The sequence below is a fragment of the Anolis carolinensis genome, chromosome 3, assembly GCF_035594765.1.
Source record: "Anolis carolinensis isolate JA03-04 chromosome 3, rAnoCar3.1.pri, whole genome shotgun sequence".
NCBI classification, from domain to species: domain Eukaryota; kingdom Metazoa; phylum Chordata; class Lepidosauria; order Squamata; family Dactyloidae; genus Anolis; species Anolis carolinensis.
This window is the reverse complement of record NC_085843.1, coordinates 133,434,399-133,446,471: the sequence shown is the minus strand read 5'-3', so window position 1 is coordinate 133,446,471 and position 12,073 is coordinate 133,434,399. Positions and strand designations below refer to the sequence as shown.

The following is a 12,073-nucleotide window of genomic DNA, read 5'->3' as shown; positions in this document are numbered from 1 at the left end:
ATAACACAATAAATATTTGGTTCATCTGGCACAAATCTCCATCAAATATCGAGGTCCCAAACCATTTAGGGCTTTAAATGTTATTGTCATGATGTTTAATTCAGAACAGAAATTTATTGGCAGCCAGTGCAATTCCTGGAGAAGTAGTGATATCTGATGATAACTTAGTGATCACTCTACCTGTTGTATTTTGCACTAGCTGCATTTTCTGAGTCATCTTAAAGGACAACTCCATAAGGAGTGCATTGTAGAAATCTAAACTGGTAGGTTACCAGTGCATGGGGCATTGGTGTCCCTACCCCAATGAGGAACCAGAGATAAGAATATGACTATTTCCTTGGCAATGGAAAGGAAAAGAGGGAGCATAAGTGGAAATGGGTCATAGAACTATTGAGAAAAATCATGGATTGCTCTTGTAGTGAGGGTGAGGAGGTTTTGTTTGAAGGGGCAGCAGTTGATCTGGAGTCCAGCAGTGCCCAGAAGCTTCCTCAGTTGGGCTTAGAAGAATAGCCTATGGAAGAAGCTACCATTTCACAGCCTGCAGAGAAAGTATAATCAAGCTGACTCTTTTAGACCTGCAAAGAGAGAAGGCTCGACTTTGCAGGTCCTCCAGCTTAGCAAAAAAAATGAGCTATCAGTAGGTGACACCAGAGAATCTAGCATAAAAAGTACTCAAGTGTGGTACTTTGTTGCTGGCAAAAACTTCAGTGTTTAAAGCTGTGACCTCAGACTGTCAGTGAGCTTTAGTTTTGTCAATCTTTGGGCTAATTCTTGGATTCTGACATTTTGATTCACCTATTTGTCACAATCGGCTTTGGATCTTGGAACAGACTATTGGTTTCCCTGATGTTTGTATCTCTTCGACTGGATTCTGTGGTTTGGACTTAGACTGTTTGCTAATCTGTTTGGAAATGGGGTCTTCGCTTTACGACAGAAATAAGGAAAATGAAATATGGGTATTTTTTTTAGCAGAGAGGAAATACAAAAGACACTACGGCAGAGTGAGAAATAATGGCCTAACCATTCAAGTAAATAGAGAAGTGGTGAATCTGGAATCCATATGTTGATTTGAATTGACCAAATAACTCCTTAGAAGAATTTTTTCTAAGAAAATATGTTGAATCAATGTGCTTCATAATGTGTTTTTATTGACCTTTATCCCTAGATATATGTCAGAACTATCCTGGAATTCAAACTGCTGCACACTAAGCAACAAAGACTACTTCGAGCTAAGATGGCTCCCTGCTCTCATCTTCTTCAGCCGCTGGAGCTCAACTGCTTATTCCTTAAAGTACACTCCTACTTATAATGACATGTGAACATCTCAGTCCAGGTTTTTGGGGTTTTCATTTTTTTTACGAAAATTTTGAGACTTGTTGTGTAGCATAATTGGATTGAAAATAAAGTTATTATTCACCTTTTTATTCCAATAGAAGAAACTGGATTCAAATAATCAGGGGTCCTTTTCCTTCCATTCTCTGGTGGCTTACATTATAGGGGTGGTGCAGCAATATATATGTTTATTTGAGTGAAACTAGCTCCGTTAAATGTACTCTGGGTGCTTCTACATTGTAGAATTTATGCAGTTTGACAGCACTTGAACTGCCATTCCCAGTGCTATGGTACCTTGGGATTTGTAGCTTGGTGAGATGTCAGTACTCTTTGGGAGAGAATACTAAAGTCCTTTAAAACTACATCTCCCATGGTTCTATTTCATTGAGCCATAGAAATTAAAGTGCGGTCAAACTGCAATAATTATACAATGTAGTTGCACCCAGAGTACATTTAATGGAGCTAGTTTCACTCAAATAAACATATATATTTATATGTTTGGGAAATCCCTAAGTTATAACCACCTCGAGCATGAGAGGATTTGAATAAAAAAATAAAATTATTATTATTGTTGTTGTTGTTGTCATAATTTATGCCAAAATTTGAATGTTAGTTTCTTCTGGATAAAGTAGCTCTTTGGATCCTGCACACCCATCTTCTGGGACAATCGATTTAAGATCAATGATGGAAGATCCAAGAGAGATAAAAGGAAGTACTTCCTCATAAAACACATAGTTGAACTGTTGAATTGACTGCCACAAAATGTAATGATAGTTATATTGACTTGGGCAGGCTTAAAAGAGGACTAAATAAATTAATGGAGGTTGAGGCCATCAGATGGCTACTCACTGAGATTCTTGTATTTCCAATATCAAAAGCTGAATGCCACTGTACATCAGTTGGTGGGGAGCAGAGGAAGTATGGAATTGCACTCATTTCCTGCTGGTACATTTCCCAGGGGCAACTGGTTGTGTGAACATAATGCTCAATTTGATAGACTTTCAATCTTATCACACATGGCTTTTATATTTTTAATTTCTAACGAACTTCAGGAGTGCATGAACTTCAGAGTCCTGTTTCCCTTAATGAAGGTTCTGTCCTCACCTGAGGATAATTGCTACTTTGAACACTTCAAGACAATCAGAGTCTTTCACTTTTTCTTTAGTTGTCCAAAATCCCATGTCCTCCTGGTGTGCTATAGCTTCCAATTGGTCTAAGGAAACACACAGGCATTAGAGGAACAGAAATCAGTTTATTATCTCAAGCCAGAATGGAAATTGTGGGCAGTTCCCAAATGTAGCATGCTCTCCAGACATAGACCCAGGCATTATATAGAAAAGGTACACATATTTGAGAACCATGAAGAACAAGGAGCAATTAGCACTGTTCCAGGATTTGCAGTCTCGTTGGATCAAAAGTACATCTGTCAAGAGTCAGATGCCAGTTAACAAACAAAACAGAGTTTATTCCAAAGATAAGCCAAAAATAACATAAACACAGAAAGTATCCTTGAAACACTTCACTTATCAGTGTTTCAAGAGTAGTTTAGACAAAAATAACTCAAAAACAAGCCACACTATTTTCCCATGCTGGCATTCAATAAAAACTAAAGACGCTTCAATTCAGCTTTGGAGAAACAAATAGAGTTGACTGCAAGAAAATATGCAAAATAAACGAAGGCTTGAAACCTTCCAAAAGCTGCAGAGTATAACAGAAAGTGCAAAAGCCTCTTTTGGCTTCAAACCATTTCTGCAAACAGACAGCCGGCTCTGTGGAGTTAAAGGGACAGTTCCCAAAAGAAAAACAGCAAACTCGCTTGAAAACAAACAAACTAGAAGAGCAGTAAACTGCTTCCACGGTGCAGATAAAGCCGAAGCTTCAAAGGGATGATGAATAGCCGTCGTCAGGAGAATCCAAGGTCAGGTCGGGAGGCAGCAGCAAATTCCGAAAGGCAAACCAGTATTCAGAAGCTGGGAGTAGTCGTCAGTCAGAGAACGTAGACAGAAGCCAGGTCAAATTCAATCCAAAGTCCGAAGAGGGTGCAGTCATCCAAACCAGGTCCACGATAAGACACAGCGAGAGCCAAGCCAGATGGTATCAGCAGCTAGAAATAGTAATCAGAATGCAGTCCAAGGAAACCCACACAGTTCCATCCCTCTGCTGCAGAGCAGTCCCAGATAACTTACATCCGAATCACAGTCCAAGTCCAGTCTTCACGGAAACACAGAGATCCCAATGGCGCCTCAGCAACACCTTGCCACACGCAAAGTGCAATGGCCAAACATTCCCATTTTATTCCCCTTTCTCCTGGGTGACCAAACACTCACACCCAAACACCAGGTGTCCCAAATCTACTCAGAGTCCGAACTCCACACAGCTAGAGCTCGTGGATCCGGAGTACCTAGCAATTCGTCGGAGTCCCAATCATCCTGCCCACACTTAGCCCCATGAACACTTAAAGAACCATCCTCCCTTCTCCAAGCATCCCAAGTGGGATCAGTTCCTGCAGAAACCCCAGGTTCAGAAGTATCCATAGGCCCCAAATCCCCAGACATCTCCGGTGGCTGTGCCCATTCAGTGCCCATTTCCCCAGCCACCACCTGTTCCTCAGCATCCATTTCCCCAAACTCCCCATCTGAATCTTCCTCAGAAGATCCCCCATATAGCTCTCTAAGTCGCTTCCTGCGCAACTCCTCCAGTGAACCCTCATCACGAGGGTTTTTTCTTCCTCTTCGAACCCCATCACCATCAACCATAATCCCCGAAGGCGCAGTCACAACAACATTCAATTACTTTTGTGGTTTTAAAGAGAATAGGTGCTTGGGTGCTGTGATGGGCTTCACAAAGTTGACAAAGTTTATGTTTATGCTGGATTGAGGTTCTTTGTGAGGCAGGGCAAACCAGCTGGGACTGATTCCTACTTATTGTGATGTTTGCAAGAAACGGAAAAATTTATGGTGCCTCCCAGAGTTTGGGAGAAGGACCAGAAGTGGACCTCACAAAGCAATCAATACATTCCTTGTCTTTTGGGGTCTCCTTTTCAATAACACTTAGAACAATAGCAGCAGCAACAGTCCTACATTTCCTTGCCTCTGGCAATAGAATATTACAACAAACTAAAATATCTTCCCATCAGTAGGAAACAGAAATGTAGAAGATTGTATGCAACTGAGTATGCTACTTCTTTTGTCCTTTCTTGGTTACATATTTTTTCTGTATCTTCTCATTGAAACTATTCATTTCCTCTATCTCTATGACCATCTAATTGTTCCTCTTTGACTATTCTCACCTATGGTGACCTTGTTAGATAAATTTCCTATCTGGTTTTCTTGTCTTCACTTGTTATAGTGCTGTCTGCTTTCCCCTAGGTATACCTTCCTCTGTTGTCATCTCTTTGTTCATCTTGTCTCCCCTCTCTCCTTCTATCTATGCTGTTTTCCTGAATCCTCTATGCATTTAGGTTTATTCCTGGTGTTCTTTCCATTCCTTCCCATGTTCTTACTTTAATTCTTTTTTCTCTTCCCTTCCATCACTAAGCTCACATGTTTTACACCATTCTCTCTAGCCTCACTCCTGCCTTTTCAGCAGGTTCTTCAATCATGCTTTTCTTCTTATGCTGTTGGCTTGTTTTGTTGGTATGGATCTGACCAAGGTACACAGTATCTGCCTACCTTTACCTGATAACTATGATTATGACTATATTCTGGTCAGTGTAAAATAAGCTGACAGGCAGGTAAAACCAGGTTATTAGGATTTTCCTGGTCTGTCTTATAGAAAAAAGGATTTTCAAGGGTCTCTGCCTCAATGTTAACTAATGGAAGGGGATATGATCAGTGAGCAAGGTAATCGGGGTGTCCTATAAGTAATACCACAGTGTATGCTTTGCCCATTTGACAGCTAAAGATTATTTTTTTAGATAGCTGCACACTTCCATTTCAGGGGGTACCTTGCAACTCAGGTAAAGAACTGGATTATTCCTTTCAGGCTACTTCTGAGCCAACACAGCTCTTAAACATATATCAGAAGTGTCTACTTGTAGTGTGAAAGGCCTGTCAGAATCGGGAGCCAAAGTTTTGTTGACTGCATAAATGCCCTTTTAATGTATCAAAGGTCTTCTGTTTTTCTATCCCACATGTCACCAATCAAGGAGCTATCTTCTGGGAACAAAGTTTGTATAGGAGCCAGCCAGCCTAAAAACTATCACAAATCACAAATGGTACATAGCCAGTGTCATTCTGACACTTTCTCTATTTTGTCCTTTTCGGGATGGATATTACTGACCCAAATATATTTCTGAAAATCCATACTCCCTTGCATTTAAATATTATTTTGTGAAAGACTTCTTTTTTGCTTTCAGAAAGAAAAAAGATCTACATGCAAAATAAAATTTAAATTATGGCAGTCAATGAATTGTCTATGTGTTAATATATCTTGTCATCAAGGATAAGAAGACTGGTAATCATTTTTCTATCTCTGTTTTATGTCTATTTGCATACTGACTTTACCTCCATTATATTTTGTGAAATTTCAACAAATAGGAGAAAATACGTTAATATTGCATGGGTCCTATTTTGTTCAGCATTTTTTCTACTTGGAAAAGGCAAGTGCTGTTTAGGAGGAGAGATCAGTTGCAGAAACAAGAGTTTTTAGAGACTAAGGATGGGAAAATGTATTAGTTCAATTCAACATTCAAAATGTTTAAATTGTAATCTTTCATCAGGACCTAACTAAAATGACATGCTCATACATTCACAAAAATGTTAGTTATGTGTTCTCTCATATTCACATTTGGTAAACTTCAGTACATGTTCCTTGAATAGAAACTGAAATAAAATTTTGATCTACCCCTGGTAATTAGTTTGTTTTCTCCAAATGCCTAAATTAAAAATTTAATGAAATCCTCAACCATTTTAGAGTTGATAAGGGTTTTCCTAGATGTGTAGGTTTATTCCTTAGCCCAAACAAAGGAAGGGAAGGCAGGCATGGCAAACTTCGGCCCTCCAGGTGTTTTGAATTTCAACTCCCACAATTCTTAACAGCCAGTAAAGTGATTAGGATTTCTGGGAGTTGAACACCAAAAGGGCCAAAGTTTGTCCATGCTTGTGTTAGGGTTTGTTAGAAAGAAGATACTTTCTTTAGCTCTGGCAAAGTATCTTGATCTCTACTATTGAGGGTGTCAAAGTCCTAACCTCCCCTGCAATGTTGTTGGATATGAGGCCAGGTAGATATTCCACTAAGAGTTATTTTGGAACCATAGGTTCAGGACTACAAGACTGGTGACCCATCATAGAAGTCCATAGCATGTCTGACCAATAGCCAAACATATTAGAGGGAATGCATTTTTCCCCGTTCTTTTCTAAAGTGTGTTGTTGTAGTTTTAAGAAATATCTGTATCAGAAATAAGACTTAAGGCCATGATTACTTTCTACTGAATAAAAATAAAACAAAATATGTTAAATGTGGGGTTCATAGTTGAGAAAATCATGCACATATTTCAGTCTTCAGATATGGGGAATGTGTGGCTGCAAGGTATTAACAGAAAATAGAAGCATCTTTTAAAACATACAGTTTTTGAATGGATTGTAAGAAATTGGCCTTAAATAGTGTCTGGGCAACCACTGACAATTTCTTTCTACATAGCACCATGAATTCATAAAGAGTGTGCTACCAACCAATGAGAGATTGCAGTGACAATCTAAGGGAGGAAGACATTTCTTAGGCATATCAACTCACACACATTTATCTTGTATTTGGACATATCCGTAAGCAGACAAATTAAGTATACAAGTCTCTGTTTTTTCTTACATTATGGGCAAATGGGCTTGTTAGTCATTAGTCTTTATGTAATTGTTAACATTTCTGTTGTGCATTTTCATATAAAGTTGATAAATCCTATTTTGTTTGTTTTCTGTAATGGATAATTTAATAGCCAACTCCTGCTGGCTCCAGTAATGAAATACATCATACTGATTAAACCATAACATGTTAGAAGAAATAAAAGATGATTAAAGTATTAAAGTAAAAGGGGAAAAACACTATATGGCAAAATCCATTAAGGGCCATCAGTAGATGCAAAATAAATAAAGTATGAAGGCACTGTCAATGAAGAAAACAAACAACTGGCATCAGTAAACAAACAGATCAGGTAAATATCTATCATGTAAACAGCAGAAATGGAAAGCCTTAACTGCTACATTTTCCAAACTGATCCAAATCATATTTTAATTAAATCAACGAATCACAATCCTATCTTCTCTTCTGGGAATTTTCAAGTACAAGAGAGGTATTACAGTCACTATAACATTTAATCCATCACTAAAGCCAACTTTGTGACAGTTTAGAAAAAAAGTAGAAAATCAGAAAAGGCAGCTTGAGGACTTCAACAGCTATTCATTGGCCAGAATTAAATCAGTATCTTATACCAATTGTTGAACTTCAGTTGAAAATTGTGCCATGGTAATGAGTGAAGGCAAGGAAAATCTGCTACCTCCAAATAGCCTACTTCTCCAGTGTCTTGCTTCCTGTGGCCTTTTCTTTCCTGCCACTGTGCTTAGTTATGGTGGAGTTGTATTAACATAGTGAACCAACAGAATTTGAGTCTATGAGTCTTTATAATCAGAATAATATTTGCCAAACATCAGGGTTTCCAGGAGGGTTGGAAATTGTGTACCCTTCCAGGAGCACAACTCCCAGTATACTTCACCTTTAGTTGTGGTCCCTAGGATTCCTAGGAATTTTTGTCCAAAAAACATCTGCAGGGCCTCACAACTTCAACTTATGGCCTACAGTTATTAGAGATATTACCATGATCTTGGTTCTATCTTGTTTGCAGTGTTTCAATGGCTGCTCTAACTTAGTACTCTCTTGTTGAGCAGAACTGTTGCCTTAGGATCCTGTCAGCTTAACAATCACTATGTTTCCCATTTTCTGCATTTCTTAATAATATGTTTGTGCAAATGCGGACAATATCCCTCAATTTGTCACCAATGTTATTTTGGCTTCTTGGGTAAGCAGTGTTAACAGTGAAAGATGACACAATATTGATGAATACATTACCAAGCAGGAAAATAAAGTTGTATCCATGATACTAAAGAGTAATCAAAACCAAATCCACTTTGATTTTTTTTAAAATCAGTGTTTACTAAATAAATGGAGATGAGAGGAAGGAGGAAGGGAGGATGATGAGAAAGAGGGAGGGAATTCATTTAATTCTTGAAAGATTATAAAATATAGGGAAAATGTAAACATCTATCATTTTGAAAATATAAGAATATTTGAAAGAGTTAACTATGGTAATAACAAAATATTAATGACAAATAGTGAAAACTTTAAAAGTGAAAACTTTAATATGCATGGTAGGCCATATAGACATTTATGAAATAAAATGTTCCTATCAGTAGCAGAAGACCCATAGAAGTGAATGAAGTAAAAGATATGCAGAATACTAACTCGACCAACCAAATGTACTGGGGAAAAACATTTAAGGCTACCAATCTCAAGTTATGGTAGATATTATTTAGATTTACTTATTATTTCTATCTTTTTTATATTTTCATCAAACTTTCTTGCAAAGACTTAGATAGATTTACAATGCTCCCATGCTTCCTATTTTATCATCCCTACAGTCTTCTGGGTAGAAAAGATGGAAGGACAATAATTGTCCTAGGATGACTGTGATGGATCTGCTTCCAGGCTGGCACCTGTCTTCCCAATTTAAATCTCTTCTCGGGTTGGGTACTTGAGTCTCTGTGTGATCTCCTGTGACTATGTTGTTTGGTGGGTTCCTTATAGTGTGACCTGATTCTTTGTCAGATTTGAGGGAGACAGCCAGAGAAGCTGAAAAACAAAAAAGATAACACATTAAGCCCTAAACATTCTATTCATTTACAGCTCTCCAAAACTACAGTCAGTTTTTTTTTCTGACTGACAATTCTGTCTCTGTTACGGTTTTACTATTTCTCTAAAATCAAAATCCCATCTCTATGTCAGATTTTCCCTTATCTATCTTCCAACAGAGACAAACTTATTTTTTTAAACTTTACCCACATAGGTCCCTCTCCCAGCATTCACTGAGCTGTGTTTGGTTGCCTGTAGCCAGGCTTGCTTAGCTCCTCCTTTATAATCACATAGTTGATCATATGACTGGTCCTGGTCCTAATCTCATACCAATTCCTCGTCCTAGTCCTAATAATAGAGTCTGATCATTATTTATTGCTCTTAATTTGCCAGCTGGATTGATTTGAGATTATTCTATTTTGATGGGGATAATAATTATTATTTTATTTTTTATTCACCTCTCCTTGTGGCTCGAGGTGGGATAATATAGCTAAAAACAAATAATCTTTATATAAAATGCACGTATTAAAATATTTCTACAATATACATATATTTAAATGCACAGAACAAAGATTAAAATATAGTGGACACAAGATGAAAATTTAAAAAATCATGATTAAAATTGGCTGGGTAGAGCTGCTGGAAGAGATAGGTCTTCGGATGTGTTTTAAATTCCAACAGCTAATTTAGATGTCAGATCTCTTCTGGCAGGTCACCCCACAGTCTTGGGGTGGCCAATAAAAAGGTCTACTGGGTGATGGTTGCCAGTTGGGTTTTGGGTGGCTGGAGTAGACGGCCCCAAAGTACCTAAATGTGTGAGACGGATTGTATGGGTAAAGACGATCCTATAGATAACCTAGACATAAACCATGGCTTTAAAGATCAAAAAGATGACTGAATTCTTCAGGACTAACTGTTCAGAACATGCTATATTTTCTTATACATAGACGGGAAATATTGCCTTTCAGTACTGTGAAGGAATAACTATTTCATGCACGCATTATTTTCACTTCGTTCTCATACTGCATCTTGAGTTTGATGTTGCTAAGACAACTAATTATTTGTAAGTATGTGTGGGGTTCCTGAAAAATAACTTTAAAGTTTGCAATAAATGATTAGAATTGAATAATTTTTTTGTATTAATACTTTGCTCTATTTCATTTGTTTAAGAGGAAGAAATATTTTGCAGTAATTACAAGCATAATAAGCATACCAATAGATTGATGCAAAAGATGAATGTACTGGGAGACTAATGATTTGATCTGGAACAAATAAGCCAGAATTGTTTGTAACTAGGGCAGAATATGGATATTGTAAGAAGTCAAAAAGCCTGTATGCATAAACATGTTTTCAAAATAGAGCTATCAAATGTGCATTGCATTTTAAATAGCTTTTTGATGGCCAACCATGGAATGAGATGGGACACAAATTTTTGGGGTAAATAAGTGTCATATTATTTGGTCTATGCCCTATTTATTTGTTTGGAGTGAAAGGAACGGATGGTGGGGGGCAATCTGATGCAGGATCAGCCAAGGCATTTTCTGTGAGAGCAACTCCCTCAGCCTTCCCTTGGGTGAGTCATCTGAGCCCTGGAGACAATCCAAACATTTAGGTTGCTTCACTGGCTAGCTCTTTACTGGAAAATAAACCTCAGATACTTACATGGAAGCTCCACAACATACTAGCGAGAGCCAATTACCAGGCTTACCTTAAGGGTATCTCCTCCACAAACCTCCGATACCCAGTACAGGTGGTCCCGGTGGTGATCGGCACATTGGGTGCCGTTCCAAAAGATCTCAGCCAGCATTTGGAAACAATAGACATTGACAAAATCACGATCTGCCAACTGCAAAAGGCCACACTACTGGGATCTGCACGCATCATCCGAAAATACATCACACAGTCCTAGACACTTGGAAAGTGTTCGACTTGCGCTTTTGTGATACGAAATCCAGCATATCTATCTTGTTTGCTGTGTCATACAATAATAACAACAACAACACTGTATTCATATTCTGCTCTATCTCCCTAAGGGGACTCAGGGCGGATCACAGTACACATAAACGACAAACATTCAATGCTGTTTGGACAGAAGAGAACAGCATTCAATGCCATTATCAGAGATATCACATATACAGACAGATAATAGAGGCTATTAAAATTTCCAGCTTCTGACTTCATGAGGATATGTTCGATTCTGGTCACAGGGGGAGCTGCTGCTTCATCATCCACTGTGATACTGAGTCCTTGATGGTAGTACTTCCTCATGTTCTTTGCATGCCGCTGGCAGTTTTATGGTGGCATAAATTAAGTTAAATTAGCCTCCCTGCATTAAGCGGTATCTAGAATTTTCTACTCGCAGACACAGCAGTTTGGGAGCTGCTGAGGTTGGCAGCAAGCCAGGCTAATTAATGGTCAGGAGCTCAACCCCAACCTGGGCTTCAAACTAACAACCTTTTGGTCAGTTATTATTTATTGCTGATGGCTACTAACCAGCTGCACCACAGTGCAGCCCTACACTAGGCCTACCTAAGCTGTGGTCCTTCAGGTGTTTGAGCCTCCAATTCCCAGAAGCGTTAGCCAGGTTGTTCGATTATTAGGAATTCTATGAGCTGAATTTTAAAACATCTGGAAGGAAACAGATTGGGCAGGCATGCCCTACACCAAACAGTTGCCAAATTGAATACCAAGCTCTTAATTTCTTCCCCCATTTCCTGACTGTGATGACTCATGGGCCATGTAGTCCCGCTCCTGGCACTGTTGTGACAGATGAAGAGGAAAACTTAGGTTTCCCACCGTTTCAGCCTGAATTGGAGCTTTTCCAGCCAGAATTGGAGCCCTTGCACCTGCAGGAGATTTGCCTTCCAGAAGTCGGCCAAACAAGCCTTGAGCCGAAATCTCCCCC

General features: G+C 38.7%; 1 long non-coding RNA gene across 1 annotated transcript; it reads right to left on the bottom strand.

Moving 5' to 3' along the window:
- Positions 1-3,367: 3,367 nt before the first annotated feature.
- On the bottom strand, positions 3,368-3,848 carry LOC134297593 (uncharacterized). Its single transcript, XR_010004388.1, has 2 exons — positions 3,519-3,848; positions 3,368-3,436 (listed from the first exon to the last, which is right to left on the bottom strand). It is a non-coding gene; the product is annotated as an uncharacterized LOC134297593 (long non-coding RNA).
- Positions 3,849-12,073: the final 8,225 nt, after the last annotated feature.